The sequence below is a fragment of the Biomphalaria glabrata genome, chromosome 4, assembly GCF_947242115.1.
Source record: "Biomphalaria glabrata chromosome 4, xgBioGlab47.1, whole genome shotgun sequence".
In the NCBI taxonomy this organism is placed as follows: domain Eukaryota; kingdom Metazoa; phylum Mollusca; class Gastropoda; family Planorbidae; genus Biomphalaria; species Biomphalaria glabrata.
The window spans coordinates 12024386-12049335 of record NC_074714.1 but is presented as its reverse complement, the minus strand read 5'-3'; the positions used below and the strand labels follow the sequence as shown (position 1 = coordinate 12049335).

Sequence of the window (24950 nt, the reverse complement as noted above, 5' to 3'; positions counted from 1 at the left end):
ATGTTTCTGGGTTCCAACAAACTTCCGCCAAATTAATTCAGAATCCATTCAGCCCCAGTGTTGTTCTCCTCATGGAACTTGGTCACCTTTTTACCTTTACCTATCCCTTAGTCTGTTGGACCGTTCGGGCACCAAGCAAGATTCGTCGACCGTCTTTCTCCACGCCTCTCTGTCGTTTGCCTTAGTTAGAACCTCTTTCAATGGCAGGCCCGTACATTCTTTTGTGTTGTCTTCCCATCGCTTTCTCTGTCTGCCTCTTCTTCTTTTCCTGGCTCTGTTCCCTGAAGAAAGGTCTTTGTGAGCCTCGAAGACCTTGTCCCTCTCTCTCTGTCTAGCTTTCTCGTTCTCTCTTTTCTCCTTGTCTTGTCTTGCCCCCCCCCCTCAGGAAATTCCTAAGTTACCTTTGACCGGTTAGATCCAGCCGTTAACGTGTCCCAGATTCAAATCCTAGAGATACTGTGTGATTGAAACACAGAGTAGTCTCGACTTAAGGAGAGAGAAGAGGAAGCAAGAAGTCATTGGTTCAATCGTGACGGTTGGAAAAAGAATCAGTCTCTGTTGCAACCCTATAACGAATTTCATCTCATGCATTATCCAATTTGTTTTGCCATTCTAAATAGCTCATTAAATCAGAGTTTTATATTTTGGAAGGTTGCAAGGTCGCTGAGTGGTTAAGCCACCAATGCTGACAAAAAACTTGTCGAGACCAATTTTGTAGAATGGTCTCGGTCGAACCCACATCTTTTGTTTCGGAATTTGTACATATATTAATGTAACCCCTGATTGCTCTCCCCTTCCAGACTCTCTGCATGACTTCTCACACAAATTGTGGCTATAGTGCATGACTTCTCACACAAATTGTGGCTATAGTGCATGACTTCTCACACAAATTGTGGCTATAGTGCATGACTTCTCACACAAATTGTGGCTATAGTGCATGACTTCTCACACAAATTGTGGCTATAGTGCATGACTTGTCACACAAATTGTGGCTATAGTGCATGACTTCTCACACAAATTGTGGCTATAGTGCATGACTTCTCACACAAATTGTGGCTATAGTGCATGACTTCTCACACAAATTGTGGCTATAGTGCATGACTTCTCACACAAATTGTGGCTATAGTGCATGACTTCTCACACAAATTGTGGCTATAGTGCATGACTTCTCACACAAATTGTGGCTATAGTGCTAGTCTTGAAGCACCCTCGTTAGTGGTTGTCCTACAGTTGAAGTTAACTTTCTCGGAAAACTTCTGTCTCCATGGAAACTAATTTTTGTTATACACTTATTACTCGTACTCATTACAAAACAATACACGCTTTAAACCCCAGAGACCTTTACCACAGACGAGACAGACTGACCAATCAGGTTGCTTTACACAGTTCTCATTGTTAGTTATCATGACCATCATAATTTAGACTCTTCCAGGCGTCGTCATAATTAGAACGCGCGCGCGCACGCACACACATACAGGCTACGTCTTACGAATTAATGTACACACAGTTTTCTAGTTGACGAGTTCTTTGAAACAGTCTCGACCTCAAACTCTTACAAGTCCATGGGGACTGGGGACTGGGTGTCGGAGAATAGTTTTGATTGAGCTCGACCCTAACACATCGTGATTATGTCTCTGCGATTATGTCTCTGCGATTATGTCTCTGCGATTATGTCTCTGCGATTATGTCTCTGCGATTATTTCTGCTCAAACACGCCCTCCCCACCTCTCAGATTTTTACCAACACTCTTCTGTCAGTCACATCTCTTTTGTTTGCTGCGTGGCATCAGTTTCACGCACACGGCAAATAATAATGACGTCATTTTTTTTTAGCGTCAGACTATCAGTCCTCGCTAATTCTCCTACACCAGTGTTTCTCAAACTTTTTCCTTAACGGATCACTTCGCACTTTCAGAGTATTTAGCGGAACACTGCTTATTTTTTTAGAGAGATTAATCCACGTGGTAACCTTAATCCACTTGGTGACCTTAATCCACGTGGTAACCTTAATCCACATGGTGACCTACTTATTAATTATCTCAGTCGTTTGTGGAACTACTATTAACGCCTTGCGGAAAACTAGAGTTCCGCGCAACATAGTTTGGGAAACACTGTCCTGAACTGTGGAAGATATCAAATTACTCTAAGATTTTTTCCTTTCTTTTGTGTGTATCATTTATTTATTTTGTGTGTGTAGAAGATCGAACCCCTCAAATATGAAAGTGTTTGACTAGCAAGCAAATTTGTGCGATCATAAATACATGTCAGAACCACTCAATCCTAGAGATAGAATGCAAGACGTCCAGTAAATAGCTGATAGTTCATTCATAATTTATGATACCGTGGAACATTAATGCATTTCATATTTGAGATATTCACGATAAACTAAACCAAATTAGAAACGCTAAAATGAGTTTCACTGTTTGTCAACTAAAAAAAAGAATTGAGCAACAGTTTTTCTAAATTGGAAAGGTGATTTTCGTATCAAATGTCTTTTATAGCCTCTAGTTAGTCGCATATTGTTTTTTTATAAATTAAATTATAAATTAAAAGTTATAGAGTGAAATTCTAATGCAACCTTCATATCCAGCTAATTTTGTGCTAAAAAAACAGAAGACCCTGGAGAGTGTGGAATGAATATTCTACCAGAGTCTACCCGAATACTAAAAGACTAATATCATTTTTAATATAGTTTTTGTATTCAATCAATTCTATAGAACACAATACATGATTGTCCCCAACATTCAAATCTGATAACTTCTTAGTGTCACTGACATGTCAAATCTGATATCTTCTTAGTGCCACTGACATGTCAAATCTGATATCTTCTTAGTGTCACTGACATGTCAAATCTGATATCTTCTTAGTGTCACTGACATGTCTAATCTGATATCTTCTTAGTGTCACTGACATGTCAAATCTGATATCTTCTTAGTGTCACTGACATGTCAAATCTGATATCTTCTTAGTGCCACTAACATGTCAAATCTGATGTCTTTTTAGTGTCACTGACATGTCAAATCTGATGTCTTTTTAGTGTCACTGAAATGTCAAATCTGATGTCTTTTTAGTGTCACTGAAATGTCAAATATATCTTCTTAGTGCCACTGACATGCCAAATTTGATATCTTCTTAGTGTCATTGACATGTCTAATCTGATATCTTCTTAGTGTCATTGACATGTCAAATCTGATATCTTCTTAGTGTCACTGACATGTCAAATCTGATATCTTCTTAGTATCACTGACATGTCAAATCTGATATCTTCTTAGTGTCACTGACATGTCAAATCTGATATCTTCTTAGTGCCACTAACATGTCAAATCTGATGTCTTTTTAGTGTCACTGACATGTCAAATCTGATGTCTTTTTAGTGTCACTGAAATGTCAAATCTGATGTCTTTTTAGTGTCACTGAAATGTCAAATATATCTTCTTAGTGTCACTGACATGTCAAATATGATATCTTCTAAGTGTCAAAAGCATGCTATATCAGATATTACTTCTGTGTTACTGACATGTCAAATCTGATATCGTGTTGGTGTCACTTACATGCTACATCAGATATTAAATTCGTGTCACCACATGTCAGATATGCTAAGCCATCGTTATGTGGCACATTTTACTGTTTTCTTATCGCCAATATGTTACATCATATGTAAAACGTGTGTCATGAGCTTGTCGTAACAGATACGTATGGTGTGTCACCGACTAATCACTTCGTGTTACTGACACGTAACATCAAATGTCATGTCATCCAAAAGTTACATCCACTTCTACAACAAAATGACACATCAGATAGGCATGCTATGTTACGTAAACATATGCACTGTATCACTGCCATGTCACATCAACCATATACACCGTGTCACTGCCATGTCACAAAAACAATATACACCTTGTCACTGCCATGTCACATCAGATATGCGTATTATACACCTTGTCACTGCCATGTCAAATCAGATATGCATGCTATACACCTTGTCACTGCCATGTCACATCAGATATGCATGCTATACACCTTGTCACTGCCATGTCATATCAGATGATGTCTGTCACAGAACCTAATGACGAAAGTCCAGGTTTATGATGCCTAAGCAACTGCCCAGATTTTGTTCTACGATACGAATTGATGGGCTAGTCATCAGTAAAACTAGACCCATCTGTCATGTAAGACATGCAGGGGCATTTCTTCCTTATTTTTTTTTTAAAGATCAGATTCCGTGAATTATAAAGCTAATTTTCTTTATACAACTAAAACTCGAATGTTGGGTGTTCAAAAAAAAAAAAAAAGAAGACCCAATGCCAAAAGGAAGATGAAAGAGTTTTTCGTAGATCAGTGTGTACGAAATTTGAGTCCTCAACTGATGCCTTAGCACTGGCGGGGTGGGGGATGGTTTAAACACAAGAAGACTTCCACAATCACGTGACCAGGAGTTATCACACTTCGGCATCAGGCTGGAGGAAGACAAGACAAATCTGGAGGCTGATCGGACAAACATCTCAGGCGTCAGCGTTGATCATACAACGGAGGCGAGGGCTATACTTTGTATGCATACAATCTGCCAAACCAATAAAAATGAATATTTCATCGCGTCTGAATAAATCAGAAAGAAAAAAAAAGGAAAAAGATGAAAGAAACAAGGGAAAAAAAAAACAATATCAGAATCTAAGGACTTTTTGTTTACCAAGCTTATATATATACTCACTCTGTCAGTCCGTCCGTCTGCTAAAAGTTTGTAAAAGTTATTGCTCCACCACCCATTCTTAGATGAAGTAGAAAGTTTGCACAATTATTCATTGGCCTAGACGAGACCTATATTTAACAAAAACATCCAACAATTTGTAAATTATTTACTGGTAATTAATTATTTTGTTTCATACCAAAAAGGAAAATTAATACTTCAGTAGTAACAGATATGGCTAAATATCTAGGGTTTGGTCCCCTGAGATAATTGCACACGCTATTCTCGGATCAAGTTGAAACTTTGAACAATTATTTGTTTCCTTATTATTCGTACCCAGGAAAAGACGAATCAATAAAATATATTTAAAAAAAATAAACAATTAGTCAAATAATTATTGGTAATTAGTTATTTTGTTTGACATTGAATAAAGGAAATAACTTCTACATCATTGAGAGACATAATTGCAAGTGCGGAGTTCTTCTCCTTAGATTAGTTTTTTTTTTTTTTTTAACTTTGCTTATCTCTAGATCTAAATACTATCTTAGAGATTCAATAAATGAAGATCTTTTTTAATTCAAATACAGAACTTTAATTCAAAACTTGGAAGCACAAGAATATATATATAATATGTACAGAAATAAAACTGTGTCAGATGAATAACTTCATTCAAAGATCAATAATAAAATATATTCAGATAACTACTAGATTTAATAAAATACAAATAATATAAATATAAATAACCCTAACCCTAACCCTACAAATTCCAACTCAAAACTAAAATACGTCCTATCTCTATCAAAATCTCTACACGACTGCCCTTCTGGTCGTTGTGCTATCCACATGACACCCTCGTTAATCTTGGGCCACACAAACTGATGAACTTGACATCATCTGCCTTAGATCGCAAGGTCTGAAAGGGGTCACTTTAAGTGACAGCTTGATATAACCTGAGCACTGATTACGTTACAAGGTTTTGTAGTTTAAAAGCATCACGCAAAGGCCGTTACTAAGCAACAATACTATCTCAAATAACAAGAATATACTTCATAAAATTATAAGCAAATGTAGGTAAAAATTTTATACCTTGTTGAGCATCAATAGTAACTACTTTTTTGTGTGTTTAGGGCAGAGCTTAGCGAAACTCGGAATTTTATTAAATGATTTTTGTTGGTTATAAGTATTGCATGCTGAATTTATGAAATTATAAAATTGCTGTCTGATGGTGTGGTTTGTGCTTCGGGCTCCTGTCACGATGGTCGTAAGCTCAAACCCTGTCCGCTGACTTCACCTGACGTTCTGCCGAGATCATACACCAATCTTCAGTTCTGAGCGTTCTAAACGTGTCAAACTAATCGAATCACGTGATGTGACGTAGAAAACAGAGTTTGTTTTGGAAAGGATGCAATTATTTGTTTGTCTGCTTCTCGAGTGTTTGTCTGTTTCTCAGAGATAAATGTTTTCAAACTTCTAGTTTTTGTGATTCTATACAGCGGCTTTGTATATCTAACAAATGTAGTAAGTTCAAAGAAATCTTTCAGTGGAAGTTTTGAACAACTGAACACGAACTGTTGAACACAAATTATTATCTCTGCATTAGCCTTCAGATGAAATTGAATTTTTTTTTTTCGATAATTCGAAACAGAGAAACTGAGGGGTGGAACATTACTGAGTTTGTCGCTCGATGTCAATTTTATTAGTTTAAGGGTCGGTTCTATTTTTTCGTACATCTGTCGTAATGTAACGTAATGTAACGTACTGTAACGTACTGTAACGTAATGTAATTGTGGTTCGGATTTGGTGTGTGTGTGTGTGTGTGTCTTACTGAGACTGTGTTTTTATTTCTGGCTGTTCAAATTGCCGTCCATATTTAATTCTCCATGTCCTGGAAAGCATCACGTGACCTCGAGTACATGAAAACGATGGTTGGACACTGCGTTCATCTTTTTACAAAGCTTATATCAACCCTGTCTGTCTGTCTGTTTAAAAAGTGTGTACACGTTATTTCTCCCACACCCATTCTCGGATCAAGTTGAAACTTCGCACAATTATTCATTGACATAGAATCAATGAATCAATAACAAAAAATAACTATTTAGACAATTAGTTACTGGTAATTAATAAATTTGGTTGAAATAAAAAACAACAACATTAAACTGAATTAAATCTTCTTAGGTTTGGCCAACCTTTGGAACCTTCAAGCAGCCAATAATTTTTAGAATATTTTCTTCTTCAAATAGATTTGAAATACAATTATAAAATATAGACATTTATATAGGAAACTGAGAAGTTCATTGACACATTTCGTCTATATTAAACTAATAGGTTAATGGATCGCTTTTTACGTAGAGTGTCTTTCATGCGTGCTCATTGCAATCTGGTCCAGTCTCTATTGGGGACACGCGAGCAGGGGCTACCTGGGGGGAAGGTTCAGTGCATCCCTCAGACACTCCCCCAGTTCCAGTTAAATTCGTTTTAAAATGTCTGTTCTACCCCGAGATTTAAACTCGAGCCCCCTCGCTAAATAGTCAAGGTGTTTATGCTCTCAGCCACACGTTTTGATATAAATAATATGTTTTGCCTTCACTTGAATCATTCGTTTCAACCAGATTTAAATCATTCCATGTTCAAGTCTAGACAACATAAATATAGGGCCTATTGACAAGGTGTTCATTTTCTCTGCATGTTTATCAAATCAATCCAGACTTATTTTGAAAACTCTAAATGCCAAAAAAAAACTCTAAAATTTTAACAACTCATCAAATTTGTTTTGTCTCTCTCTTGGCATTACCAGAAATATACAATTTGGTCCATAGAATGATTGAAACTAAAAGATAGCCTTTGTGATTTTTCTCTCTCTCTCTTTTATATTCTCCTAACTCCAAATATGATTGTTTTTTGTTTTTTTGTTTCATTTCCTTTTCAATTTTGTTTTTTCCCTCCCTCCTGGCATGTTAAATAGTTCGTTATTTTCTTTTTAATGAATGATTAGATTTTGCGATTCTAGCCGTGCGTCTGATCCATGGCTTGGAGCAAGTGGGAAAATCCACACCGCCTCGGAAAAAGAAAGTGGCCGAAACAGGGCATTGATTAAGAGAATGCTGCATGAAGATATCAATGTTTTGTTGTTTTTTCTTCCTAGGGCTGATGTCGATGTGTTTCTTGCGTTTATGTTTAAAGTAGAAAAGAAGTTATAGATACTTAAATCTGGCACGAGTTATGGCCTGGCTTTTTTTTTTTGTTGTAACTTAAGCTAAGAGATAAGATAGAGATAGGAACTAAGATAAGATAATTTCATTGGTCCAAATAAATGGAAAATCAGTTTTATAAGAATAACAATAACGCTAAAGAATAAAAACACAAACAAGAACACACACACACATACACTTACATACACACAGACACACACACACACACATACACACACACACATATGACATATAAGCATAGAAAAAAAAATGCGCTTGATGACTTGAGCTTCTATGTACTTCTCGATGACGACAAATGGCCTATAAAAACTATGATCGAAAGAGGAATGAAGGAATTTTTTAAAAATGTCTCAGTTGTAACCTGCATGGAAAGGAGTTGACCACGTCGTCCATATCTGATATAACTGTCTTGTAATGGAGTCACATTTTCTTTAAGGATATTATAATCTTTTGGGAAGCTCTCCTCCATAGAATGGTTCTACAAAAGATGACAGCTGTGTTCGATTGATTCGGGATAATGTTTAAATTACTCTGTACGATCAATGTCTAGAGCCAGTGATGTATTACTATACTAGCAGGTGATGGCGAAAGTAATCAGACTACTGTTGGTGACAGTATGAAACTGTTAGATTTTTGCTTTACTAATTTAAAATTGTGATCTTTCTTCATTATTCAAATAACATTAACTTTTCTTTTATTCAAAGATTTGTATAGACCTTCCATATGAATAGTAATATTCGAAGTATCATTAACAGTAGAAAATTGTATAAGTGTATAAGGTTTTCAGTTCTAGTTTCTCTCTTGCTCTTTCTCTATATTTGTCTTTTCTCCCTTGGTTCCCTTCCTCTCTCACTCTCTCTCTCTCTCTTCATTATGCTTAATGTTTATTCTCTATAATTAATTTCTCTTAAAGTCTTTCTCTTAAAAGCGTTTTTAGTCTGATTTTTCTTAGCAATGTGTACAAAAGTGTTTTTTTTTTAAAAAAAAGAAAACTTTCTTTCATTTACTCAAACTTTTGTCCTTCCCCATCAACCATTCACCCCTGATTGACCCCCCCCCCCCCTTATTGTTGACCACTCCTGATAGACCCCCCCCCCCCCCCGATCGACTCCATCTAAATCTGTCTCATGAGTTTTTGCGGAATTAAAAAAACAACAACTCATTTCACCCTCTTTTCATTCCCTCTGTTGTATATTTGCCCTAATGCCTAACCGGCCCGGCACTGACCCTCGCTATCTGTCTCAATGTTGAGCTGACACTTTACTAGTGAACTGCCACTTGTGACATGCCAATTTGTGTCTGCCAGTAACAAAAAATGTTATTGGCTGGAACCGAGATCACGTGATAGCCCCCACGTTTCTTGGGCTAGACAAAGAAATCAATACACTGTCTGGTTGGGGTGGGGGGGGGGGGGGGTTGGTCTTTTGTAAGTAAGAAACAAGAATAATGGGGAAACATCGAGACCAAAAAAAGGGGAAAGGGCTTGGTGGCTGAGTAGTAAGCGCTTCGCTTTCAAACCGAGGGGTCTCGGATTCGAATCTCGGTGATGACTTGAATTTCGGGATTTTTAGGACGTCTAGAGTCCACCAATCTCTAATAGGGTACCTCAAATTAGTTGAGGAGAATAAAGACAGTTGGTCATTGTGCTGGCCACGTGACATCCTCGTTAAATCTCGGCCATAAAAACAGATCACCTTGACTTTATTTACCCTATAGGTTGCAAGGTACAAAAATGTTTTGTTTTTTTTTACTTTATATGTAAAAAAAATATTCCCAAAATATGCGTCATTAATGTAAAAAAAAAAGCATAATTTAAAAATCGAAAGTTTGCTTGTTGGTTAGTACAGTCTACAGATTTAATAAAGTGTTGATACGTTGATGTTTTTAAGGTTTATAACGATGTGAATGCATCTTTTAGCAATGCACAGTAACCTTTTCAAAGCGCTCCCCTGTTTTTACTTTAGTGTTTCGTTGGCAACATTAGAGCTGAACTGAGCGACCTTGACATTGTCTCCTTGATCGTGAAAAAGAATCTCCTATATAAGTGAAAGAAGCTTAGACATAATAGTATCGGTGTATTGACAGACATTGAAATGTCCCACGCCATGTATATCTGCTCGTGGAAATGTTACAACCATATGGATACATATAAAGAGTTCGATAGAGCCCTGCTTCGAACATGGAACGGTTTTAGTTCGATTCTTTTTTTTTTTTCTTCTACTTAGGCCTACAAGATGGCGTTGGTAGAAATCACGATTGAGATTAAGAACGTGTATGGTTCAAATCCTGGTGCTAGGAATTATTTCTTGTCCATGAAAAGTTGAGACTGACTTGAAACTGTTGGACCGTTTAACTTCAGCTGGAGAAATTATAATTGGCTGGCTATTTGTCATCTAGAGCCACTTTATGTAGCTTACCTTTGTATATGTAAGTACTTATACACTTACACTAGATGGAGAGCTCATAACATGACGAATAGAAAACGTAAGAAAATTGAACTACTTCGTGCTTTTACAAACTCGCTAAGTCTAAAGTTTAATACTACCTTAGAGTAGGGGGAAACGATGTGTGTGTGTGTAGCAGCTATGAGTGTGTGTGTGTGTGGGGGGGGGAGAGTCTGAGTCATTAAGAAAAAGAAAGAGAGAGAGAGAGAGAGTTGACAAATCAGTGTTTAATACTTAAACTCAAGAGGCTGACACTAGACTAGTGTTATTACTTTATACCTACAGAAACAGTCCAGTTTGAGAGAGAACTTGTTGAACTTTGCAGACAACAGTTTTACATCTGGATACGACGATGTTGTTAAGTGAACCTAACGAACGTGACTGATGCCGAGGGCTGGTACAAAGACACATAAATGACAGTACAAATTGACAACTTTGAAACAACACTAAAACCATATAGACTATTCTATATGTACAAATATAAATAATAGCCCTAGTAATTAAGATTATGCCACTACAACTTCATTAACAATATAAAAACATAGGCTCGAGGCTATCTGTGTACAAAAGATGTAAAATCAAATGTTATAACCATAGACTTAGGCCTATATATACTAAATCTAGACGGGACACGGAGACTTTTTAACACTACAAAAACTGTGAAAATTTTTTAGAAAGTTGGATGAAGGCGTTGTTTTGTAAAGTAGTTAATAGATTGGGGGTATTAGTAATTTTTTTTTTTTTTTTTTTATTTTTTTTTTTTTTAACCGTAACCTATGTAACATATAATTTAATTTTTAGATCTAGATCTAGTAAATGAACATAAAAAATAAGAGTACTCTAGTCCCATAATTATTATTTTGCAATTTTTAGATACATAATCTTCTTTATCAAAAGACTGAATGCAACACTAAATTGTGATATTTTTGTATTTTTGATAATCAATGACTAGATCTAGATCTAAAAATTAAATTATATGTTATATAGGTTAGGGTTGAAAAAAATAAAACAACTTCACTTCTTTGAACTACTTTACAAAACAACGCCTTGATCCAACTTTCTACAAAATGTTCACAATGGATCAGTCGCGGATAAGAATTTATTTCTGGTTCCCAGTCTAGTAGTAGATATAAGTCTATGGTTATAACATATTTTATTGTGTTAATTTATGCGGTGAAAATGAGTTCACTTTTACAATCACTTTTCTTAACATTGTTACTTCTCCTTGTTAACAGAGTTACCTCCCTTTGATTACCAGTTGTATACCATAGTGTGAAGGCTGTAAATGGATGACAAAATGTGTCTTTCTATCTTCACAATTTGAACGAAAACGACTAAACAGTCTTTATGTTTCCATGGATATTAAATTTACTTTTACATTCAACTATCGATAGAGAATAATTGCCAAGAGTTGCTTAAATATAGGCAGTACCGTGTGTCACAGCCTAGCCTTGACATACTTTCTGTACACACATGACTCGTATAGGCCTACACACGTTCTTGCCACTCATATAGACTTAACATCAGACTTCTGATTAGTAAATACTCTCCTACAAACCAGCTCTCCTCTCCCCCAAGCTTATTCTGCAGCTATGTCAAGGCATTGACTTCTGCCAACAGCTGTGACAAGTAGTTTGGAAGCTGTCGACAGCTGTGAGGCATAACACTATAGAGCTGTTGATAATCAGTTTGAGACAAAATGATTTAAATTTGTGTGTGTGTGTTCTATAGGGTTTTCCCTCTCAAGGGAATCGATTGCTTGCTTTATAATGTTTGAAATAGATGAAAGTCTTACTATATTTTGATTCGTATGCAAATAACTCCTAAACTTTTACAAGTCCCCTTAAGATAATGTTAGGTATACGATAGTTCTGTCATAGGCTGCCTGAGATCTGGATATAGCAATGTTTAAATGAGCTGTTTAATTAATTACTAATATGGCCGACTCCTGTTATTAGCATAGACGAAATATTGACTTCCTGTTTATTCTGAATTGCAGCATATTTTAGTAAGCCTATAAATCAAAGATTCTTAAGACACACCTAAGTCTTAATATATATGTTTCTAATCTTTTATGTCAGTGTAGCGCAACATTTTTTTTTATAGTTTGGGGGGCCATAAGAATTTCCGACGCACGTGTCACAGGGGTGGCCACAATACACAAAGGTGGCCACAATGCACAAATGTGGCCGTATGAGCGTGGCGAGTGGGTCAATCGCCCTCCCAGTGCACGTGTTATGATATGTGTGTGTGTGTGTGTTTCTATGGTGACGGTGAGAAAGCTAGTTATCGGTGTGAATGATGCAAGATAAGCGGCACTGTTGTAAGCTGTCTCGGGTACTCGAGATGATTCCAGAATGCCAGGAGTGAAAAGACGTGTTTTTCTAGTGAGTTAGATTTTGTTCGAAATCCCATTTTTATATCATTACTAAAGTCTACAACATTTATTTCATTTCAGTTTAAATTCTTTGACATTATAATAGAAAGTTCTATTTAGTCTAGTTCACAAAGAAGCTATTCAAGTTATTTCCAATGTTACAAATTAAAATATAATACACCTACAGCGGTTTAGTTGTCTACCAGAAGTTTGGTGCTACAAGCCAACAACCGTCTACAACACCACGACCAAGAGAATCTTTTAGTCACCGTCAGCCCATTGTACAAATATTCGTGGCCCTGATATGACAATGGACCAGGGCCCAGGGCACTGCTAAGGCTTCACCTCTCCATACGGTCGTGGAGTTCAATGTAAGTGAGCGTCATATACATATATATATGTTTCGTGGAGACGGATATCAACTTATCTTGGGCCGGATAGGCCCGCGGTCCGCTGGTTGGCATGACCGTGTTATGCTGTCTAAAAGATATAATATTGATGAGCCTATGCTAACCATTTTTTAAGATGGACGTTTGGAATGAAGCAACTGAATTAAATTAGGAAACCTAATGTAGGCCATTAATAACACTAGCTACTCTTGGTTACATTAAAAAAAAAAAAAAGATTATGAAAAAAAAGTGCGTATTATTTTTTATTTATTTAAGTAAGTATCGTCCAGTATAAAAGTTGTTGTATTTTTAAGGGCATTGGAAGACTGGAGAGAAGGGAGCACATTTCTAACTACACTCTAGAGAAAAGCCTCTCATTAGGAATACATGAGGGTGGCTACTTGAAGAGTTATACAGTAACCCTAAGAGAGCAATTCTACTGTAACGCTGATCATTGACCATTCGATGTGTGACATCATAATTGTAACCTTTGAACTCTACTCTTCGACCACTTCTGACCAGTTTGGACTCGGTTTTTTTTTTTTTTACCATTTATTTCATTTTGGTCTCAGACCTTTTTGGACTGTCCCACATATCACCCAATTTGGCTGTAAGAAAATATTGGCTAGTCCAATTAGTTTACACTACAGCGTTATACGAAGATGTTTGGTTATTATCTTTTGTCATTATAATGACATGACTTGTGTTGATACGTTTATTACAGACCTACACTCAGTTGTACTGCACATATGTCCAATTCGGTAAAAGTTTTCAGATAAACAACTTTAGTTGAAAATGAAAATGTTTAAGTTAGTTCATCAACATTGGCTTCGCATTGTATTTAAAACGGTATATACTTGACACAATCCAGACGATCTAGACAGAGCGAGGCTCTTGCTGCATCTCCGCCTTCCCCCCCCCCCCCCTTTCTTTCTCGTTCACCAGTATGTCTGTTTGGTTCACTACAGATGTAGCTTTATGTCTTGTCCATCTCACGAGGTTATGACCCGCTAACAAGTCCTATTTATTTCTTTTGTTTATTTATTCTTGTTGAAGGATTAAAAAAAGAAGCAGCAGGGCACAGAACACCTTCGTGTGGCGCTTGTCAAATATTGAATGTGTGTAAACATTAATTCCTGATCGAACATAAGAAAAAGTTTATCCAGAGCGGCCTGTAAACAATTTATTCAGAAACTTGAAATATGATACATCAAAAATTTATGTCAATTTGATATTGCTATATTATCTTATCGCATCTACATATACTGTATAATACAGACGTTACTTCAAAAAAGAAGATGATTACGTCCTACGCGTCATGCATTTAGTCATGCATATTAACCAATGACTTAAATTCAGCCAAGTCACTGGTTTTCCTGGCTAGCTCAGGCAACCCATTCCATGCTCTAATAGCACTAGGGAAGAAGGAGTGTTTGTACAAATTTGTCCTAGCATATGGGACAAGGAATGTGCCTTTATCTTTGTGTCTTTCAGAGTATTTTATTAAATTTTGTTTTTGTATTTGAAGATTATGATTTAGTGTTTTATGTATAATTGCTACTTTACTTTTGAGCCTTCTGTCCTGAAGGCTTTCTAAATTTAGTGATTTTACTAAAGGTGTTACTCTAGTCAAATGTGAATATTCGTTTGTTACGAAATTAGTTCGGGTGACCATAGGAAACAGTAGCATCATTGCTTTTAAGACCATGGCTGGAACAATAATCTCTGTAATAACAACTTTTTTATATACTGTGAGTTAAGGCGCGATGGCTGAGCGTTAAAGCGCTTGGCTTCCGAACTTGGAGACCCGTGTTCGAGTCCTGAAGACCGGAATTTTTAATTTCGGGATCCTTGGGCGCCTATCAGTCCATCCAGCTCTAATGGGTGCCTGATATAAACCTCAGGCCACAGAAACAGATGACCCTTACATCATCTGTGCTATAGACCACAAGGTCTGAAAGGGGAACCTTCCTTTTTTTTTTCTCTTTTTTCTTATACTGTGTAGACATGCATTGCACACGGCTCCTCGTAGATTAGTGACCGTATTTATTTTTCAAAGAAAGACAACTCTGTACCTCCATGTCCACGTCTCCTTTGAATTTGTCTAAGATTCCTTGACCTTGAGTTGCTCTACACGAGAGTTTCAAGGTGGAAACATTTGTGCACCCCAAGCGATAAAGAAAAAAAAAAAGTAGAATCTACTTTTATTCTTTTCAATCACATAAGACATTTTTGTTCGGCCTTATCTCGCCATGCAAGTCACTTTGTGTTTCTTATCTTATCTTATCTTATATAATACAGACGTTACTTCACAAAAGAAGATGATTACGTCCTACGCGTCATGCATTTAGTCATGCATATTAACCAATGACTTAAATTCTGCCAAGTCACTGGTTTTCCTGGCTAGCTCAGGCAACCCATTCCATGCTCTAATAGCACTAGGGAAGAAGGAGTATTTGTACAAATTAGTCCTAGCATATGGTACGAGGAATGTGCCTTTATCTTTGTGTCTTTCAGAGTATTTTATTACATTTTGTTTGTGTATTTGAAGATTATGGTTCAGTGTTTTATGTATGATTGCTACTTTACTTTTGAGCCTTCTTTCCTGAAGGCTTTCTAAATTTAGTGATTTTACTAAAGGTGTTACTCTAGTCAAATGTGAATATTCGTTTGTTATGAATCTCACTGCTCTATTTTGTGTCTGTTCCAGTTTCTTAATGTTTTCTTGAGTTGAGGGGTCCCAAACGGAGGATGCATATTCTATTATTGGCCTAACCAAGGTTAAGTAACATTTTAGTTTTATGTTCTTATTTGATTTATAGAAATTTCTTTTAATAAATCCTAATGCTTTGTTTGATTTTTTTGTAGTTTCATCAATATGTGGATTCCATGATAGTTTTTCATTTATTATAACACCTAGGTATTTTGCGTTTTTAGTCTGTGATACTGGTTTGCCATGAATAAGATAAGTGGAATTAATTTGTTTTAGTTTTTTTGTTACTCTTAACAACTGACATTTTTCTGGGTGGAAAGACATGCTCCAATTTGATTCCCATTTCTGTAATTCATCTAATTCTCTTTGTAAAATATCTGTGTCTTGTGTTGTTTTTATTGTTCTATATATTATGCAATCGTCTGCAAATAATCTGACTTTTGTTCCTGAACTAATGCAATTTGGTAAATCATTTATGTAAATTAAAAATAGTAGTGGACCCAAGACTGTACCTTGAGGTACACCTGAGTTTACTGTTATCGGTGTTGATTTAGAGCCATTTATTATTACAGTTTGTTCTCTCCCTATCAGAAAGTCTTTAATCCACTGATGCAGTGGACCATTAATGCCGAAATATTTTAATTTTTTAAAGCAAACTATGGTGGTGAACTTTGTCAAAAGCCTTAGAAAAATCTAGTAAGATAGCATCTATTTGTTCACTATTATCTAAACCTTTTGAAAAATCATCAATTAGTCCTATTAGTTGTGTTTCACATGATCTATATTTCCTAAAGCCATGTTGGTATGGTGTGAGGACATTATGTTTGTCTAAGTGGTTTATGATGTTGCTACATATTATGTGTTCTAGGATTTTACATGTGATGCTGGTAAGTGATACTGGTCTGTAGTTCCCTGGGTCAGATTTTTCTCCTTTTTTAAATAGGGGGGTGACATTAGCTTCTTTCCAGTCCTTTGGTACTCTGCCCTGGTTAAGTGAAGCCTGAAAGAGTATTTTGAACACTGGGGCTAGCTCATTACTTAGTTCTTTGAGTAATCTAGCTGGAATACCATCAGGTCCAGAAGCTTTATTTGGTTTGGTGTTGGCTAATAGTTTTTGAATTCCATTTTCTTGTACTACTATATCTTCTATGTTGTCTACTTGGTTCAAATTCAGTAATATGTCTTTGTCTCCTGGGGCTGAGAATGCTGATGCAAAGTATTTGTTTAGAATGTTTGCTTTAGTTTCATTATCATTATGTATTATGTTATGTTCATCTTTTAATGGCGCTACGCCTGTTGTTTCCATTTTCTTAGACTTAATGTATGACCATAGGTTTTTGTTGTTATCTTTAGATATTACATTGTTTATGTATTCACTCTGCAGCTGTCTGCTTACTTTTTGGGTTAAGTGTTTAATTTTTATATACTTTTTGTAAACTCTTTCTGCATTAGTTTCTTTAAATTTTCTATAGAGGTTTTCCTTCTGTTTACAAAGCTTCTTTAGTCTATTATTAAACCAGCATTTATTTATTTTGTTTGATTTGTATTTAGTTGGTATATGATTTTCTATAATGCTTTTAAGATGGTTTTTAATGAAATTCCAGAGGTCATCGACTGGTTGGTTAATGTCTTTTTCTAATAAGAATGTTTGTTGAAAGTTTAGTGCAGCTTGGTGTAGTTGTATCAGGTTACATTTATTCCAGAGTAAGATTTTTCTTTTGGGTTTTGTATTGGCTACTGCTTTTATCTGACTGTGTATTTTTATGATCTCATGGTCTGATAGACCAGGGATAATTTCATAATCAACTACTAATCCAGGTCTGTTGGTTAAGAAGAGATCTAATGTGTTGTTTAATCTAGTTGGCTTTTTAATGATTTGATCTAAACTTAGGTTGTGTAAAGTTTCTATGAAAAGCTCATTTATGTCCTTAAGGTTTTGGTGTTTATCTATGGTTAGTTTCATTTCATGAGAGCCGGCCTGTCAACAGTGTACTATAAACAAGTCGATAGAACCATCTAGAACTAGAAGTGGATGCACAATGGACCTCCCTCCCCCCCCACCTCTTTTTTTCCCACTGCTCCTTGTGGCTTAGAGTTTTGCAGAAATTCTATTTGTATATGTATGCGTGTCTTGTAGTGTGAGTGTTAAGTTCTCTTAAAGTTCTAGGCTGACATTCAGTATACAGAGTTTTACATAAACTTGCTTGCTTGCTTGCTAAATAAATACAACATAATTTATAAAATAATCAAAACATAAAAACAATATTATATCATAATAAAGGCGTTTTAATAGAACTCAATCGCTTTGAAGCGCTACTTCCAGACGTGAAAACAAACATTAAGACATTGAGAACGTATTCAAAAGGATATTCACCTTTCAATTACTAAATCAGTTTTGATTAACAAAAGCCTTAAATTGGATAGATTTAAGTGTGATCTAGGAGTGTATCCTCAAAAAGAGGCAATTCTTCAAGGAAGTAAACATGGAACAATTGTTTAACAACGGTATATTGTGTATAATACAATGTGGCAATTTGTAATTTATTATAAACGTATAAGTATATGAAATCGATAAGGTGTCCTTTATTAGCATAAAATGTATAAATTTTATAATGATACAATTGATATATTAATATTTTTCTTATCTTATCCATTACTGATGTTGTTTTTTTTTTAAAAAGGTACTATTTCTATATGCATTTCATGTTTCAATCTAATTATTTGTATGAATCAATGACTTAATCTCTGCTAAGTCGTTGGTTTTCCTGGCTGATTCAGGATACCAGAGTAGATTTAATACTATATTCAGAATTGTTAATAAACAGAATTGTCCAACAATTTTTCTCGTATATAACATAAACTCTCTGTTAGGGTCTTGAGAAGGACCTTTCGAATAGCACACCCCCCAATGCTCACGAGTAAATTGTCTTTCTTTAAGAACATTAATTGTTCCAAGACAGATAACTCTTATTCTTCCAACAGTCGGCTGCTATTACTACTTAGCAAGCAGAATTATAGCCCCTCGTACTTCCTACTCGCACTGCGCCAGCAACAAGGGGAATTTTTTTTTTTTTTTTTTAGCGGCGCAGTCTGTGTGCGTTGCAGACGACAGATTTGACCACTTGTGTGATTCAACGAGATCTAGATCGAGACGTACCTTATCTAGTGAAATAATAAAAATAGTTCAACAATTCGCGCACAGATATTTTAATTGTGGTACCATATTAACGGATACTTAGTTCTCTTCACATTCTATATACGCTCATTTCTGAATTTTGTTTTCTGAAGTTTTTTTCACACAAGGAATTTTTCTGTATCTGTGAATTCTCAAAAGTGATTTGATGCATTGAAAAAAAAAGTGCGTTTTTTTTTTTTCGTATTACCAACATTTGAGTATTATTAATGTGAACTTATATTAGGAAATGTTTTTTAAAAGTTTGTTCTCGTGTGTAGTGTGTAATTCCTGAAAAGGTTTTGTCGAATTTAAGCTTTAAGAAAGTATTTTAAATCAATCAGGTAGCTGATAGGTTTTTAATTATTTTCCACGTATTAAACATTTTTAATTGCGTGATTTTTTTTAAAAGGAATTTTTTTTTGTCTACATTGATCAAAATGTTTCAGTGGTGAAAGAATCAAATTAAATGTCTTCAACAAAGTTAACACTTTCTGACTGTCTTAGCTAATTAGACAAAGCAACAGACAATCTCATATTTCTAAAGTTTATCATCGCGTATTTTAGAAATTAAAGAGTTAAATTCTGAACAACTTCTTTGACCCTGACCCTTCTCTAGACCTTCAGGTGTGCTGTCCCTTAGTCATTAAGAAGTATTTTGTGAAATATCTAAGTTGCCCCTTCGTACTCTAATGAACTTTTTATTACTTTTTCTATGCATATGCCCTTATACCAGATTTTGTCCTTTACAGTGAGTCTTATAGTAGAAAAATTAACGTTAGATGCACACATCTGAAAACACCCATATAGATAGTAATCTGTATGACCTCGAATCTAATAATTGTTTGGGAAAAAATTAGGATCGGAGCAGTAGAGCTAGTATATATATATATATATATATATATATTGTAAATCTATATTTTGGAATGTTCGCGAGCTCTTTAACAATACAGTTAGTTAACAATGTGCCCGTCCGTGACGTATGTCATATAGTGTTCAGCAAGACGCTTTCGTCAATTATTAAACGTTAAACAGGTTGAGATCACTCTGAATAAACTACACTAGATTTACTGAACTAATTTATTCAGAATATTTTTGGCTTTCATTGACACCTTCGTTTGTTGTAGGCTACTTGTGACTTGTTCCATCATTAAGCTTCATTAGTTCCGATTGTCTGTCTCATGGCTTCGAGGCTTACTGTCCAGTAATAGCTACTGTCTGGTGCTTGGTAGTATTACTTTGCTGCTACGAAGCGCTACTAGTTACATCAATAGTTTAAAAGTCTATAACTTGTCTCCAGAGATGGCGTTCTAAGTGGGTCACATTGTTTCATAGGAATCGAATAAAAAAAACACAACAACCACTTATCTTTGTTCTGTTTTCAATATGAATATCTTAGTGGATATTCTTACAAAGCTTCAACTAAGGTATTCTTGAGGATGTAGAATAAACAATAACTAAATAATAAGTTTTAAGATTATTAATTGTAGGCTACATTTATCCACTTCTGCACTGCAGTTCAAATTCGTAAGAAAATAAAGTGAGCATTTATGCGTTAACTTTGATTCAGGCGAAGGAATATAGTTTATACTAATAAATACGATTAATTCCACATCTGTTGCTTTCTGGTCTCTCTCTCTCTGAACACGCACAAACACACACACACACACACAGGCACAAGCACACACGCATACACTCGCAAAATGAACTCCACTGTTTACTATTTAGATTTTAAAAACATATATAAACCCAGCCGAGATTTTCATGCACTACAGTCACTCTCTCATCTCTATCTGTCCTTTGACTTATGTCGTAGGGTCGCTGTTGGAGTCACCAAATCCCTCCCCCTTTTTCCTTTTTTTTTCGTAGGATATCAGGAGAGAGGGCGGTCCTAGATACCCCTCTCCCCCCCCCCCCCCCCCCCGCCACTAGTCCACAACTGAGATTGGACCAAAGCGCTCTGAGCACGCTATACGCATGAAAGTAGCGCTATATAAAAGCCATAATTTAATTTTTCAATTTTATATAGTCCATCCAGCTTTTCTTCGGAAGACCTTATCTTCGAATGACCTTATGTATGACCTTAGACAGTACTACAACTTATATGATGTCCTCTAAATGCTTTATGTACATATATATATATATATATATATATATATATATATATATATATATATATATATATATATATATGCAATGTCTGGTGATCAGTCCAATCCGTCCGTGACAGCCTCGACAGTATATTTTATCTGTTTAAATGTGTGTAGAATAATGATAACAATCATGTTTATTTTCAACTCTAAGAGCAGCAAGGCAAACCACAAAATCTCACAAGTCATAAACACTTTAATGCATCCTTGCTTGCGGAAACATTAATTTTTCTTCTTACCTAAAATGTAAATAAAATTAAAAATTATCTTTTTGTATTCATTTTAGTATGCATATTTATAAACTTAGTAAAATTATAAGGGAGGGAAATCCTAAAATCCTAAACGTGAGACGCTGTTTTGAATGAACTCATTTCGATCATTTGAAAAAACAACACTTTTGATCTGTAATGGTTGAATAAATAAAAAAAAAAAAAACACCGGCGTCGCCTACGAGTTTGTGAGTTAAAAAAAACCCACACCTTCTGACAACGGCCCTTTATTATGATTCAATCTCTGTACAGAAAATCTTGATAGAAGTGAAATTTAAAAACTAAACTTAACATCATTGTTGGTCAAATGTCACCGTACCATTATCTTCTTCATCAGAGACACTCCACCAGGGTCACACGAACTCACTACAACCATTAGAACTCACTACAACCATTAGAGACGCTCCAAAATGTATGAATGGACGCGCAACGGTTCTAAAAAAATGTGTTTATGCACGTTTCAGACATAGGGGATTTATGAAGAAGGCACTTCTATCGAGTGGGTACCCTGTGCGAATAAAAAAAAAACAAGTTTGAGAATCATTGTCAGCGATGCTTAATCTGAATACTGAAATATTAATTCTCCTTGTGAATTGTTTGATTGCGGGTATTAACTCCTGACGTAATGGGCTACAAGGCTTTCCGTTTTTTTTTAATTTTATTTGTGTAACTTTTTCTTTTATAAACTTTAAAGAAGGTTCTCTTGCATTGGCACTTACTTAAATGTATGTGTCAATGGATTCTATTGCATAATCACGTGATACGCGCATTGTTGGAAGCTAGAATGTCGCCTTGACCAAGTGGCATATCAGTCTGACATGCCTTAGAGCGTTGCCTTTGTCTTTCCCGATTGTCTTCAATTTCGCAACTGTTGCTGTGGACTGTGCTATTCTGGCCAGTAGATTAAGTTCGGTTCCTTCTGAAACGACAGCTCTGAGATATTTAAAACGTCTATGTCTGCTTCAGGGGCGTAGCTTGGAATTTTCCTTCGTTTGGGGGCTCAGGGTGCTTAACCTCTTTGGGGGCCCCTGCATTTTATTTAATTTTTAATGTAATAAAACACTCATTAGGGAGCCCCCCTCAAGTGGGGTCCCGGGGGGATTTTCAAATTCTATCCCTCCTCCCCCCACCCTAGCTACGCCACTGTGTCCACTACTGATTTGTGTACAATGTAAGCTTCTTTTTTTTTTAAATAAAACTTCAATTTATTTCAGTGATTTTCTAAAACCAAAAGCAAACATACAAAAAAAAATTAATGTAATTGTTTTTAAAGGCAGTAATTTTCAAATAAATGCACTAGGCTTAAATAATGCCTATTTCTACCGAGAAAATACATATAGAACTTTTATTACAAATAAATTATTGTGCTAACAACCATTACATAAATGCATGAAACTGTGTTGTTTATTTGGTCCTAAAGTGTCTGCTTAACGTCTTCAAAAACATTGACCAGAATACTAAATTCTTTAAATCGACAGACACATTTTCGTTGACTACACTGACACACTATTTTCCGTCGATTTGAAATTGGCTTACGTATCGTAAAGAAGTCTTTCTTTTTCTAATTCACTAGCATAAAAAAACACTTTATGATAGAGTTACTTTAAGTAAGATCAGTAAGATAAGTAAAAGAAGATTGGTTGGTTTATTCTGTTAATTCTTTGACCACATTTCGATTCATTCATTTATTTGAAGCTGTTTAAATCACCTGCTTTAAGTCAGACGTAAACCTGTTGATGAATAGCAAGCAAAAGGCTCACATTGACATTGCGGATCTTCGATGATAGACTACATCTTAGGTTACACACTTCTATTTGGATTATAATCCCGGTCATGGGTTTTAGACAATGTCCTGGGTTATACACTATGTTTCTTGTTATGCACCATGTCTTGGGTTATACACTATGTTTCTTGTTATGCACCATGTCTTGGGTTATACACTATGTTTCTTGTTATGCACCATGTCTTGGGTTATACACTATGTTTCTTGTTATGCACCATGTCTTGGGTTATACACTATGTTTCTTGTTATGCACCATGTCTTGGGTTATACACTATGTTTCTTGTTATGCACCATGTCTTGGGTTATACACTATGTTTCTTGTTATGCACCGTGTCTTGGGTTATACACATAAAACATGTACAATGTAACATTTAAGCTCATCCTATTATTGTGTACCTGATGTTCGATCTACACCTCTATAACGTATGCAGAAGATTTTCCCCTAAATGAAGTCTTGGTGGAGATGAACTGAATGCCATATTATCTCCCTTCACGAACTGATCAATACATCATTGGACGCGCCATCATCTCTCGTCACACTTACTCTGATGGAGAGGTTTTCTCTAGCTACTTATCTACCCCAAGCAAGGCAACTTTCTTCTCTCAGAAGCACACCGACTCCTCCACAATATTTTACAATGTTTCAGACTTTTAGACCGCGGGCTACTTAGTCAGTATCTAATTGAAAGATTTTTATTTTTTTGTTAGTATATTTCATAATGACTTTCCCTGCACGAAATGAAACAGTGACGTCAAAATAGGCTGCCAACTAAAAGGCTAAATTATTGAGGGGCTTTCCTGCTTGCAAAGTGTATTGTCCCACATCATGGACAATGTTTACAACAGCAGTAAGAAACCGCTGAAGAGTGCGGCTTGACATGGATGCTTGAAAAAAAAATCCCATTCGTTCATCATTGGGGTATTCATTTCATTGGAATATGAGTTTGAAGATGTTAAACTGTAACCGAATGTCCACATTGTGTTTCTTCAATGCGTTAATACGAGCCTGCAATATGTGTGTTTGAGAGAGACAGCTACAACATGAATGATAGATATTACATCTCTCGCATAAAAACAAAATTCATGCATATTATTTTTAGATGACTATGCTATTCGCTTGAGCCTTCTTACGAACTTTCTTTTGGAATTTGTATTTTTGGTGGCCCGCACAATTGTTAACGAGTTCCCCTACGATTTGATTGACCAGCGCTTACCTCAAGTTGACCTGATTTAGCACGTCTTTTAGCAGCAATGTGCAGTGGAGCGTAACACTTTCTGCTTTCTCTTCTGTGTTTCTGACGTCATAGTCCTGCTGACGCTCTTACATTCATGAGCTGCTGTGCACCGGGCTGCACCACAAGACGGTGTCGATGACAGGGTGAAGGTTGAGGCTGAAATCCCTTACTAAGACCTCTTCCATCATCTCAAAACAAGTTTCTGATTAGGAAAATTCAGTCGAGCCCGGTATATGCGACCAACGTTTAATTGGACTAGACGCTTATTCGGTCCGAATCTGAAGTACCTTCAGAAATCCTGTTATACAGTTCTGTCGAATTCGTTAAATCGGACCAGCCGGTTATTATGAGTAAAACGATCGTGCCTCAATGTGGTTCGATTAACCGGACTCGACATTATTTAATCACTGTGATATGTGTCGGTGTCAATGATGGAGTGTAGAGAAGTCATCAGAAAGTCAGCTTGAAGCCCTTAGAACTTAAAATCCAATAAAGACTCAAGTATTAAGTGCAACACTCTCATGGC

General features: G+C 35.9%; 1 protein-coding gene across 12 annotated transcripts in view; it reads left to right on the top strand.

Annotated features, from left to right (window-relative positions):
- The window catches only part of LOC106071376 (atrial natriuretic peptide receptor 1-like), a 595276-nt gene that overhangs the window by 398411 nt on the left and 171915 nt on the right, over window positions 1-24950 (top strand). The window contains exon 1 of one of the 12 annotated variants that reach the window (XM_056027438.1): window positions 18900-19331. The exons of 9 other annotated variants lie outside the window; for them this stretch is intronic. The gene's annotated coding sequence lies outside the window, so the exon portion shown is untranslated. Of the gene's footprint in view, window positions 1-18899; window positions 19332-24950 lie in introns of those variants that run through there. 2 more of the 12 variants (XM_056027443.1, XM_056027450.1) reach the window with 2 other exon arrangements.